Genomic DNA, 12,119 nt, shown 5'->3' on the forward strand with positions numbered 1-12,119 from the left:
GATGTCCATTAATCACAGACATTTTAGGACACCGGGCAGCACCCAAGATTCAGGATGGTCCTGCAAAACTTGGGACACTTAGGAGGTATGCTAACACTGGAGGTGTACAACAACTGATGATCTACCTGTTGGTAGCCCCTGAGTTACATGATTATTATTATTTATTGTTTTATATAGCGCCATCAAATTCCGTAGCGCCGTACTTACCAGTTTTGGAAACTAGGATACAGACCTATGTATATTTGTTCAGCTTAGTACCGCATTAGCTCATTCTGTCATGAAATGATCTTTGTTCTAGTTAAAAGTCCCCTTTTTTTTTAGTGTCTTCCCTTACTTTCTAGGACTCTGTGACATCTTCTACCATACATTTCCATTGATTTTTTTTTCCAATGTGCTCTTTCAATCAAACAGAAAACAGCTATGTTGATGTAAATTATTACACAAACGCATATTTATTACCATTTTTTGGGGGGGGAGGAAAACCGAACATTCCGTGACCTTGTACTCTACTGACTTATATAGAACTTCACTAAGTCTCATTGCCTTGTGGGCGACCTGCGGGTTATTAAATGAAACTGTAAGCCAGGAATGGCCCAAGGGTAAATGGATTGTTGCATGCGAAAGAAAAGAAATATGCGTGTGTCGCACTCTGTGCTGAAGCTATGAAGTCTTCTGTTACTTTGTTAGTGCACCTGGCTGTGAGGGTAATCAAGATTTCTGCTGTCTCGATTTATTGCATGATGTAAAAATGTCAGCATTGGGTTTAAGGAGTTTCTGCCTCTGGAAGGTGATATTAACCTTTTATGGGCTGACCCTTAATATGATTTAAATTGGTTCATGTACCATGTACTAACCATTGTTAGAACCCATGAGTTTGTTAATCAGTAGATATGTGCAGGGGCAGCAAAAAAACATTCTTTACCATATTGTCTTATCACCATGTTTTTTTACGTTTTTTTTTTAACCTTTCCACTAATCCGTCAGTTTGTGGGTGATAAATTGATGTACGCATTGCCCTAATTTTTAGAACTTTATATACTTCCCCCATTAATTTTGAAACAAAAGGCTTGCCCTAATGAGACACAATTTCTTCTGGTAACCCTGCCCGAGGAAAGGCCTGTAACAACTGTCGTAAAATAGTTTTAGCAGAAATATTTCTCAAATATTGCTTCAGGATATCTAGTAGCGTAGTCTAAAATGACTAAAATGTACCAAATTCCCTCTAGTGGATCGCTCAACAGGACCGGCTAAATCCATACCGATTTGCTGGAATGGTCTTTCAATGATACGGAGGGGTATTAACGGAGCTCTCAGATTTACCCGAGGAGCAGTAAATTGACAATCAGGGCTGGAGTCACAATAGCTTTTTACTTCCTCATAAATTCCTGGCCAATAAAATCGATCTAGAATTCTATCTTGGCTTTTCTCTACTCCAAGATGACCTCCTAATAGATGGGAATGGGCTAGATCTAGAACTACTCTCCGATGGCTCTGAGGAACCAATAATTGTTCTATATCTCGGCCTGAGTTACTCTGTATAAGAGATCATCCCTTAACATAAAATAGGGACCGGTCCCTTCTGCTTTCCGGTCTCACTTTTGCCATTTATTTCCACCACCTCTCTCTCAGCATTCACCATTAGCTTGATAAATACTAACATTTCTCATAGAGGTGTCTATATGATTTAACCTAAGGGGTTGGACCTGGTGTATTGCCTCATTGACATCACTCTGGTTAGGTTGTAAATTAGATTCCTCTTACTTGTGGGTTCCCCCACTAATACTTTGGGAATAATAGACATCATTTTTGTTCCCTTCATTTTGTCTAAATTCTCCCTTTTGGACTTCCTAGATTTCTCAACCCCAGAAAACAGGTCAGAGGAAAATGTAAACAGTTCATATGGGAAATCAGTAGGTGCAGGGTTAACTTGCGAGGTACTTATAGGGGATCTTTTTTTAGCTAATCTAATCTAATAGGACAGCAAACCCTTCCTAGTAACACAGGATATGGTAATCTAGGTGTCTGGCCCCTCCCTGGGGCATCAACATCCGCCATACACTGTATGGCGGCGGGCACCCGTTTTAAAAGAGTTTAAATAGTTTAAAGCGATCGTTGATCGCCTCCTAAACTTCAGTGGTGTCGCTCCGGAGAGCAGTCACAACCGCCGCTGTGGTTTGTTGCATTGGCCAGCTTCAAAGATACCCGAAATAGCACATGGGGCAGAATGACCAGCTTTGGGCAAAAACAAAAAAAAACCCATAAAACATTGGGTATTTCTAAACTCAGGACAAATAGTAGAATCTATTTAGCAGGTTTTTTCATTAGTCTTTTGGATTAGTAAAAGATTTTTTCAATTTTTCATCATATTTTATTATTTTATTTATGGGAAATTAGATAATATGATCAAAAAATGGAATCTGAAGAAAGCCCTTCTTGTCCTGAAAAAAACAATATATAACTTGTGCGGGTACCCTAAATGAGTGGGGAGAAAATTACAGCTAACAACGAGCACCGCAAAAGTGTTAAAACAGCCTCGGTCCCAAAGGGTACAAAAGGTTTATAATAAATAAATAAAATAAAAAAAACCAGCCTGGTCCTTAAGGGGTTAAAAACTGTACTGAGCTACTCCCGTTTTTTCAAATGTTGCGAACACATTTTAGATACATTGTATTGTTCTTACATGCTACCATTACAAATAAAAGTTATGTTTTATTGGCAGGATTTTACATTCTTGTCAGAGATCTGTTATCATTAGGGTTTGATTACCCTTTAGAATCCTGCAGTTATTTGGTTTAGTTTTGAGTCTCGTTTCTCTTTTTTGTATTTATGAATAACTGATGTGCCTGAGCGAGACTGACGGGAGACCTGAAACTCAGAGAGGAGACCATTGGGGGTGCAATCTGGGTGCTGGATGAGTCCTGTGTCTGTGTAATCTGGGTGATGGGGCAAATGTGTATATATATATATATATATATATATATCTATATATATATATATGTGTGTAAATTATGTGTGTATATATATATATATATATATATATATGTGTGTGTGTGTGCAGTGTGCACAGTAACCGCTGCCAAAGCGGACTCCACTGCTATTTAATCTGCTATGGGCTGTAGCTCTGGATTTTTTTGAGACCTAGCAATGCCCCTGGTTTCAGAGCTACCCGAGCATGGAGGTCGGTAATGGGCACTGGGAAAGGTGAACATTAACCCCTCGGGTGCTGAACAAACAGCTAAGGGTGAAGACAGATCAGACAGCCTCACAAATTAAGCAGCTTCACCAAGAAACTATAGAAACAGTACAGTACTGCACATTATTTTAAAACAGGAATACATTTATTTAACATGTTTACTTTAGTAGTGCATGACAATCTAAATAGTTAGTAAAGCTGGGAAATACATCCAGTTATTGTACATTCTAATGACAATTGCTCATTAAAAAAACTCTTTTGCAATTATGTTACAGCTAGAAGTGCTTATTTTTCATGAAAACATCCCATTGATTGCAAACCTTTGAACAGTAGTATATACGTGTATATATATATATATATATATATATATACATATATATCTATATACATGTGTGTGTATATATATATATATATATATATATATATATATATATATATATATACATATGTATGTACTACTGTTCAAAGGTTTGCAATCACTGGGATGTTTTTTATGAAAAAAAAAAAAAGCTGTCAATATGCGATTATGACCATATATATATATATATATATAAAATATATGTATATACATATATATATATATGTGTCTATATATATATAGTCAAAATAACATATTGACACTGTCATTGTAAGCATTACTTTGTTGGCTGGCTGGTCACTGAGAGTTTCATGCCCCGCCCCCTGCTATTGTGATGTAAGCTGTCCATGTGCCACACCCTGTTATTGTGACACTGCTGCTGCCACATTCTGTTACTGTGTCACTGCTGCTGCCAAACACTCTTATTGAGACACTACTGGTGAGCAGTGGCTATATAAACACTGGTGGTGAAAAACACAGAGTCTTGTTTAAACTCGCGTTGCAAAATGTGGAGAATCGCTTTGGTTTTGATTGTAGCTGTCGGGATCCATGCGCTCTTTGCTCTTGAACTGTATACAAATAGCTGGGCGGTGCGCATACCTGATGGCTCTGCAGAGGCAGAACGCATAGCACGGAAATTTGGTTTCATCAATCTTGGGGAAGTGGTGCTTGGTAGTGATTTCTACCATCTAGTCCATCGGAGCATACAAAAGAAATCTTTCAGCCCTCACTGGGGTAGGCATGTTCAGCTGAAGAAAGAACCCAAGATTAGTTGGTTTGAGCAGCAGACCTTGAAGAGAAGGAAGAAAAGACAAACTTTTGCGGAGCCAACAGACCCCCTGTTCCGCAAGCAGTGGTACCTGAATAAAAATGTCAATCCTGACTCAGGCGTTCTGACTGCTTGGAGCCATGGGTACACTGGAAGGGGTGTGGTTGTGACCATTGTGGATGATGGACTTGAATGGGACCACCCTGATCTGGCACAGAACTATGATCCAATGGCAAGTTATGACTTTTACAGTAATGATCCTGACCCTCAGCCCGCATATGACCCATCAAATGAGAACAACCACGGGACCCGCTGTGCAGGTGAGGTGGCTGCAGTTGCCAATAATGGTATTTGTGGCACCGGAATCGCCTACAATGCTGCAATAGGCGGTGTGCGGATGCTGGTCGGGCCGGTAACAGATATTATCGAAGCTCAGTCGCTGAGTCTAAACCCACAGCATATTGACATTTATAGTGCCAGCTGGGGCCCTGACGATTATGGGAAGATTGTAGATGGACCAGGAGTGCTTGCTTCTGAGGCTTTCGTTAAAGGAACAGCGAATGGTCGAGGTGGCCTTGGATCTGTCTTTGTTTGGGCATCTGGAAATGGTGGATTGGATGACAACTGCAACGCTGATGGGTACTCTAACAGCATCTACACCATTTCTGTAGGTAGTACCACAGAATATGGAAAGGTCCCTTGGTACGGTGAGGCGTGCTCAGCCTTACTCACCACTACATACAGCGGTGGCACCACTAACGAAAGGAGGATTGTCAGCACTGATACTCATCATAAGTGCACAGATGATTGTACTGGCACTTCAGCTTCTGCACCGCTTGCTGCTGGAATTCTAGCTCTCGCATTGGAGGCAAACCCAGCTCTAACATGGAGGGATTTACAGCATATTGTAGTAAGGTCATCTAATCCCACCCACCTAACTGCTGAAGACTGGGTATCAAATGGAGTTGGAAGAAAAGTCAGCCACCATTATGGCTATGGGCTCCTGAACGCTGGAAAAGTAGTAGAGCTGGCTAAAATGTGGGACACAACTCGGCCTCAAAGAAAGTGCCTGATTGAGGTTGTAAACACCCCACAAAAACTGGATTCTAAGCTACTGGTGTCCTTGAATGTCACTGCCTGTCATGGTTCCCCCAACCACATAGTGTCCCTGGAACATGTCCAAGCCCAAATCTCCCTAAGTTATAGTCGCAGAGGTGATCTGGAAATCTCTCTCACCAGCCCTATGGGAACCCGTTCTGTGTTGATGGCTTTAAGACCATATGATAACAGCACCGATGGGTACAAAGACTGGTCTTTCATGACGATACACACTTGGGATGAAAATCCACAGGGCATTTGGACCTTGGAACTTTTAAATAAGGGAAGCTATAGGAACCATGGATTTCTTAATAATTTCAGGCTGATTCTGTATGGTACAGAAGAAGACATGATGGCCAGAAGAATCCAGAGGTCTGTAAGGAGAGACTGTTTGACCTGGGACAGCAATGGGTTATGTACAAAATGTGAGTCACCGTATTACATCTTTGGAAAGTTCTGCCTGTCTTATTGCCCTCCCAAGCACTTCAAGACTACGCAGACGGTGGAGACACAAGGACCTGATGGCTTTACCCGTATTTGTGCTGCTTGCCATCCATCCTGCAACACCTGTAACGGGAAGTCGGACAATAATTGCACTTCCTGCTCACCTTTATCCACCTATAACGCCAAAAACCATTCATGCTCACAGGCTCAATCTCCAAGTACAGACCTTAGTATCACTCCATCCATCCTGGCCCCTGAAACTCTAGCTATAGCTGTGGCTATAAGCGGGGCTATTGTAGGCTTGATAGCCAATCTGTTTTTCATTTGCTGGCTTCTACGAAGAAGAACTGTAAACAAAGCTCAGTCTTTTGACATAGAGAAGGGTAAGCTCTGTGCTCCTAATGACGAGGTGGAAGCTGAACAGGGAGCAGAATCTAAGCTTCTTCAACCTTCATATAGTGATAAGGACTAGAACAACAAGAAAGAGCAAAGACCCAGCCTGGCAATGATACAGAGACTTCACATGTTTTTGACATAAAAAAATAGAACTTTTAGGTAATTTAGATGTGACTTACTTGAAAGTTGTTATGGCCACACTCTTGGGGAGGGAATAGTGTGACGCCATCTCTGATTTCACATTTTTGATATGATTTATCATATGTGGATTAATAATAAAAATCATGCTTTCCAAAACAGTTCACTACATCACTGACTTATTAGTTGTGTAACTGAAGATAATATCTGGGAAAAGGTAGTATTTGTTAAAACAGACAAATATGCTCAACACGGAAGCTTTGGACGGCTGCAATGCTTAGAGACACATTTGCCTTGTTAGTTTATTTCACCCATTTGTATCGCATAGTTACATAGTCTGAAAAAAGACATGCGTCCTTCAAGTTTTTGCCTTTCCCACATCTGTTAATTGCTGTTGATCCAAATGATCCAATTTTGCAAAAACTATGGAAAAAATCCTTCTTGGCCCCAGAATAGCAGTCAGATCTCTCCTTGGATCAAGAAGCTGTTTCCCCATATTTAAAAATGATATCCCTGAATATTATGTTTTTGTAAGTATTCATCCAGTTGCTGTTTAAACGTCTGTACAGACTCTGATAAAACTACCTCTGCAGGCAGAGAATTCCGCATCCTTATTGTCCTTACCGTAAAAAAACCCTTTCCTCTGCCTTAGACTTAATCTCCTTTCTTCCAGTCTAAACGCGTGACCGCATGTCCTATGCATAGTCCTGTTTATGAACAGATTTCCACACAATGGTTTGTATTGGCCCTGAATATATTTGTATTAGGCTATCATATCCCCTCTGAGGCGCCTCAGATTTACTTTTGTTAGCCTTTCTTCATAACTAAAGTGTTGCATTCCTTTTATTAATTTTGTAGCCCACCTTTGCACTTTTTCTAGTGCTGTAATATCCTTCTTTACAATAGGTGCCCAAAATTACACAGCATATTCAAGGTGTGGCCTTACCATTGAATTATAAAGAGGCAAAATAATATTTTATCCCATGAATTGATGCCCCTTTTTATACATGACAAAACCTTACTGGCCTTAGCAACCGCAGACTGACATTGCACATTGTTGCCTAGTTTGTTGTACAAACAAAACATGTAGGATCGCTTTGAAAATGTAAAGATATAAAGAAATACAAATACATTTAAAAGTATAATTCACAAAATGTGTGGGGGATGAAAAAGTTTTGGGTGACCTCAGATTTGCTACTAGAGTTATGATTAACCCCTTGATGAAAAATCACACAGATGACAGTGACAATTGACGTGCCTGGCACATCGTGGGGTTAAACAAACTCAGAAAGTGATCGCTTTCTTCGCTCAGCTGATGTTGCAATGCCTTTACATCAAGGTTCTCCGCAACACTAAAAACATTTTGAGAAATTTGGTTTTCTGGTTGTTCGTTTCGGCTGAAATTTGGAGGTCTTTTTTATTTGGGACAAACTTTTCGGGGGGCGTTCAAAGGAGGAGGATGTGCTGAAACCACACAGGATCGGCCTTGGCATCCGTTCCAACGTCTGATTTGAGGAAGATCTCCAATTGAATAACTTGTAGTCCACATTTTGTCCTTTCTGCGCTTGCTAAGGCATAACATTTAGTTTGCACTTAATATCGGGAAATGTCTTGGATGTATATATTTCACTGCTGTGTGTGGCAGTCATTGATTTAATTCAACAGTTAAAAAAATAATATTGAATCAACAATTAAGTATGTAACATGCTATTGTAAGCTCATTAGGACATAGGTAGAAGAAAAAATTGTTTTAAAAAAAACATGACATATTCAGAAGCAGCCTTGTCCAAATTATATAATGAAAATAATCTAGATAACCATGTGAAATAATAAAATACTGAAACAACTTGTGAGTAGATATGTGCACGGGGAGCAAAATGGAGTCGAATGAAATTTGGAGTATGGGATGTTCCCCCCCAAAAAAGGGGGCGTCTCTGGCACCTTCTGGACTCTCCTTTCATTACTGAAAATTTAAAAAAAGTTCCCCCCAGAGTTTGGATGGTAAAAGAGGTGCAGCAGCAGCAGTGGTTGTAGCATGGGCCTGGGCAGACATTGTCACATCACAGGCATATACAGCCCTGTGGAGAAAGACTGGATATCCTCAATATCATAGACATTTTAAAAAAAGGGTTTCTGCAGAGTAAGGACAGTCAAAGAGGTGCAGCAGCAGCGGTAGTGGTAGAGCACTGTGTCTGGGCTGGCAGACACTGGCAGATTATAGGCGCATGCAGCCCCATGGAGCAGGACTGGATTTCCCCAATATTATAGAAATGTTGTACTCATCAACATCATCATCAAAGATGACCATATCTTGTTCTACCCGGGCAGAAGGTGGAATAAGGTCCATTACTGCTGAAATTGTAGACCTTTTCTCTTCTTTCTCACTATCTTCTGGGGCAAAGATGAATCTGCTGCAATCATCTTACTGGGGAGTGCTGCCAGTTCTTACAGTAGTGGTAGCGTCAGGGGTGGTAGAGGCAGCACCAAGGGTGGTTGTGTTTGGACTGGTAGTGGTGGTCGTGGTTTTATTCCAATTATTATAGCTTGCAAGGTATCTTTGCTAGGTAGCGTGGGAAAGATTTTAGCACTGGTTTTAGGGGTTTGAGGGTTAGTTGAACTTGTGACTCCAAGCAAGAAGGTTTCTGCCCACTTGGTACTGGCATAGCGGTGGGCACCTGACTACTACTTGTTCGTACACGCCTGCCACCTGCTCTACCCAACCCATGAACACTGGACATTTCCAAATTCTTTTATATACTCGCCGGTAAAAATTTACATAGTCAAATACCAGATTTTCGTCAATATTTATTACTCAGCAATTGAAGATAATAATACAAAAACAAAAGTGTCCACAAATTAGAGGTTTGGTTGGTAGCGGGAATGAGCAACTGTCTTAAACTACTCAGAAGCAGTATACTTTCCCTCCCCTTGTAAATGCCATTATTATTGCCCTCCCTGTTAAAATAGTCTGCAATCTCAACAACAAAAAAGGAATACTGCCACCATAAGTTTTGTGTGGGCAATAGTGACATTTCTCAAAAGGGCAGTGGGTTCAGGTAAAAAATTACTGTATTATAGGGATATATAACCATGCAAATCTGGAAAGGGTTTCCATCACCTTTACTCACCATAACTTATGTAATGGTATTTCTTGGCTACCCCCAGCCTCAATTATTAAGCCAGTATCACAACCTTATGCTGATGAGTTCTATTAAGGGCAGCACAGCTGTCTATGGCTTCTCGGCCTTTTGGTTAAGATCAAGTGTAGTTCCTCTTTGGGAAGGGGGGGGACTATGCTGATCCTCTGGCCTTAGGGTTCGGGATAGCAAATGGAGCCCGAGGTGGAATTGCCCTGGCAGAAATGCTGGAGTCACTGTGTGTGGTATTGCACGCCACTGCACACGGTGAGTGCACGTTCTCACTGGCGGCCTACCAGCACTACTTTTTCCCCAGGTACCTTCTGGTCCTGGGGTTAAGTCTTTATTTTTGAATCTGGCAGGCCAGCAATGGCCTGTCCCTAAATTATTTTTCTTTAGTTTATATATTCACTTCGTTTTCACGAGTGCCCATTAATTTGCCCCCCTTTGAATTCACGGTTTTCAAATTCACGGCTCGGCCCTCACTGTTCTATGGCACACGATTTTGTACTCACGTTTTGGACACTGTTTTCTTTTTAAGAGGCAGTGAAGCCTGGACTTTGCTGGAGGAGGATTGGGAGCCTTCTGGCCCCTTCCTCTCTTCACAAAACCAGCAAGGAGTCTCACTCTTCGGGGTGAGACTCAAGATCCGACCTTCCCATGGGGGGGGGTTGGAATTTGTCCGAGTTCTCCGTGAGGGAACTCGGTATCGTAGTCTGGCTTCTGCTGCCTTGTGCACAGAATGCGGCACCCAAAAAAGCACGCACCTCGGGCTTCCTGAAAGAAAAAAAAAAAACAAAAAAAACAGCTGTCTATGGCTAAGATCAAGCGTAGTATCTTTATGGTGGAGAGGGAAACACTTGATTCTCTGGCTTTAGGGCTGAGTTAGCAAGGAGTCTGAAGTGCTTATTTGTGCTTGTGTGATGGTGGAGTCATTCTTTTCACAGTTTGCATGCTTACTGTGGAATGGTGAGTGCATGGTATGCACTGAAGACTTTTTGATATCTTGCATGGTTTTTTCACCTGACCCTTATGGGCTTGTGGATTAAACAGAGTTTTTTTTATTTCAGCCAGAAATGGCTGGATACTTATTTATTACCACGTTTTCTCACGTGTGCCTATGAATTGCTTTTTTGGTTTTACGTTATTGAACACGGCGAGGCAACTACGTATTTTTTTACTACAATTTGGCACTTTTGTTTTTGGATGCTGCACTGTAGTTGCAGCTTGACTTAGCTGGTGGAGGTATAGGGAGCCTTATGGCCCCTTACCTCTTCCATAAAGGGGTCTTACCCTTCAGGGTTTTGACCTGAAGTTAAAGGGGTATTACCTTTCGGTGTTTGACCCGAAGATCCTGCCCTCCTGTAGGGGAGGGAAGGAATCCAGTCTGGAACATCCCTTCGGGGAGAACCAGAATAGTTCTTCAGGCTTCTGCTGCCTTAAAGCACAGAACGCTGCACCAAGAGGAGAACGCACCTCAGGCACCCAAAAAAAAAAAACTGTCCATGAGCTGTGATCTGGCTATTGCATCTCTTCCCAAGTTTTGTCTGAAGGCTGTCTTGTACAGCGGGTAATTACTTTCAAGGGACCCATGTATAAAGTGGATATAGAGGCAAAGGTGATAATTGTTAGCCTTATTTGCATGCGCCTACCCAGAATCCCTTGTGGTTGAGGCAGCACCATGAGATTTCTGAGGGAAAAACAAGCCTTCTGGCTTTTCTGGTGTCTGTAGATGAGTGTTTAATAATACTTCTACTACCCCTTAAATTTAAGTGGAAGGGTTTCCATCACCTTTACCCACCATAACTTATGCAATGGTACAAATTAATTAAAAGCTATGTTTTATGGTTGGACCCTGAGCATCCTGCTTTCTTTATGAGGGATCTAATGACTAAGCAACTGTGATTGTGTTTTGTTATATTTAGAATATGATGCGTTTACACGAGGAGCCCTTATTACTTTCTATGACATCATTATGTCGGGTATTGTTTCAAATTCACTCATTCACCTGGGGTGGAGTTGGATTAAGGAAACAATTATCCTGGCATTTATTAGTTGTCTCTAGCCTGGTCCGCAAAACACCCCCAGACGATATTTTAGGCACGCGTTCTCACAGAGCTAACTGGGACCAAGGAAAGATACCTAATCAGGTCCCATTCCTTCACATGTATGGTTTATTCACAGTACAGAGGCAGAAAGCATACGCAACCATCTGAGGGCAGCTGTGGTCTGTAGCCAGGTGCCCTAGACAATAACCTACATTTTATTATAGATAATGCGGTCATCAAAGGAAAAAAAAAATATTTCACTTCCCATCCAAATAATTAACTTGGACAATCAGGAAAAAGGTGTTTTCTCCAGGTGAATGAGTTCAGGAATTTGAAACAATACTCGCTTCTCGGCCTTTTGGCTAAGATCAAGTGTAGTTCCTCTTTGGGAAGGGGAGGACTATGCTGATCCTCTGGCCTTAGGGTTCGGGATAGCTAATGGAGCCCGAGGTGGAATTGCCCTAGCAGAAATGCTGGAGTCACCGTGTGTGGTATTGCACGCCACTGCACACGGTGAGCGCACGTTCCACTGGCGGCC

The 12,119-nt window shown here is 41.5% G+C and overlaps 1 pseudogene; it reads left to right on the forward strand.

Moving 5' to 3' along the window:
- Nucleotides 1-4,057: 4,057 nt before the first annotated feature.
- On the forward strand, nucleotides 4,058-6,334 carry LOC149288541 (proprotein convertase subtilisin/kexin type 4 pseudogene; annotated as a pseudogene).
- The last annotated feature ends 5,785 nt before the right edge of the window (nucleotides 6,335-12,119 follow it).

Source organism: Sceloporus occidentalis, unplaced genomic scaffold, assembly GCF_023333645.1.
Source record: "Sceloporus occidentalis isolate IW3139 unplaced genomic scaffold, rSceOcc1.0.p SCAF_51, whole genome shotgun sequence".
Lineage (NCBI taxonomy): Eukaryota > Metazoa > Chordata > Lepidosauria > Squamata > Phrynosomatidae > Sceloporus > Sceloporus occidentalis.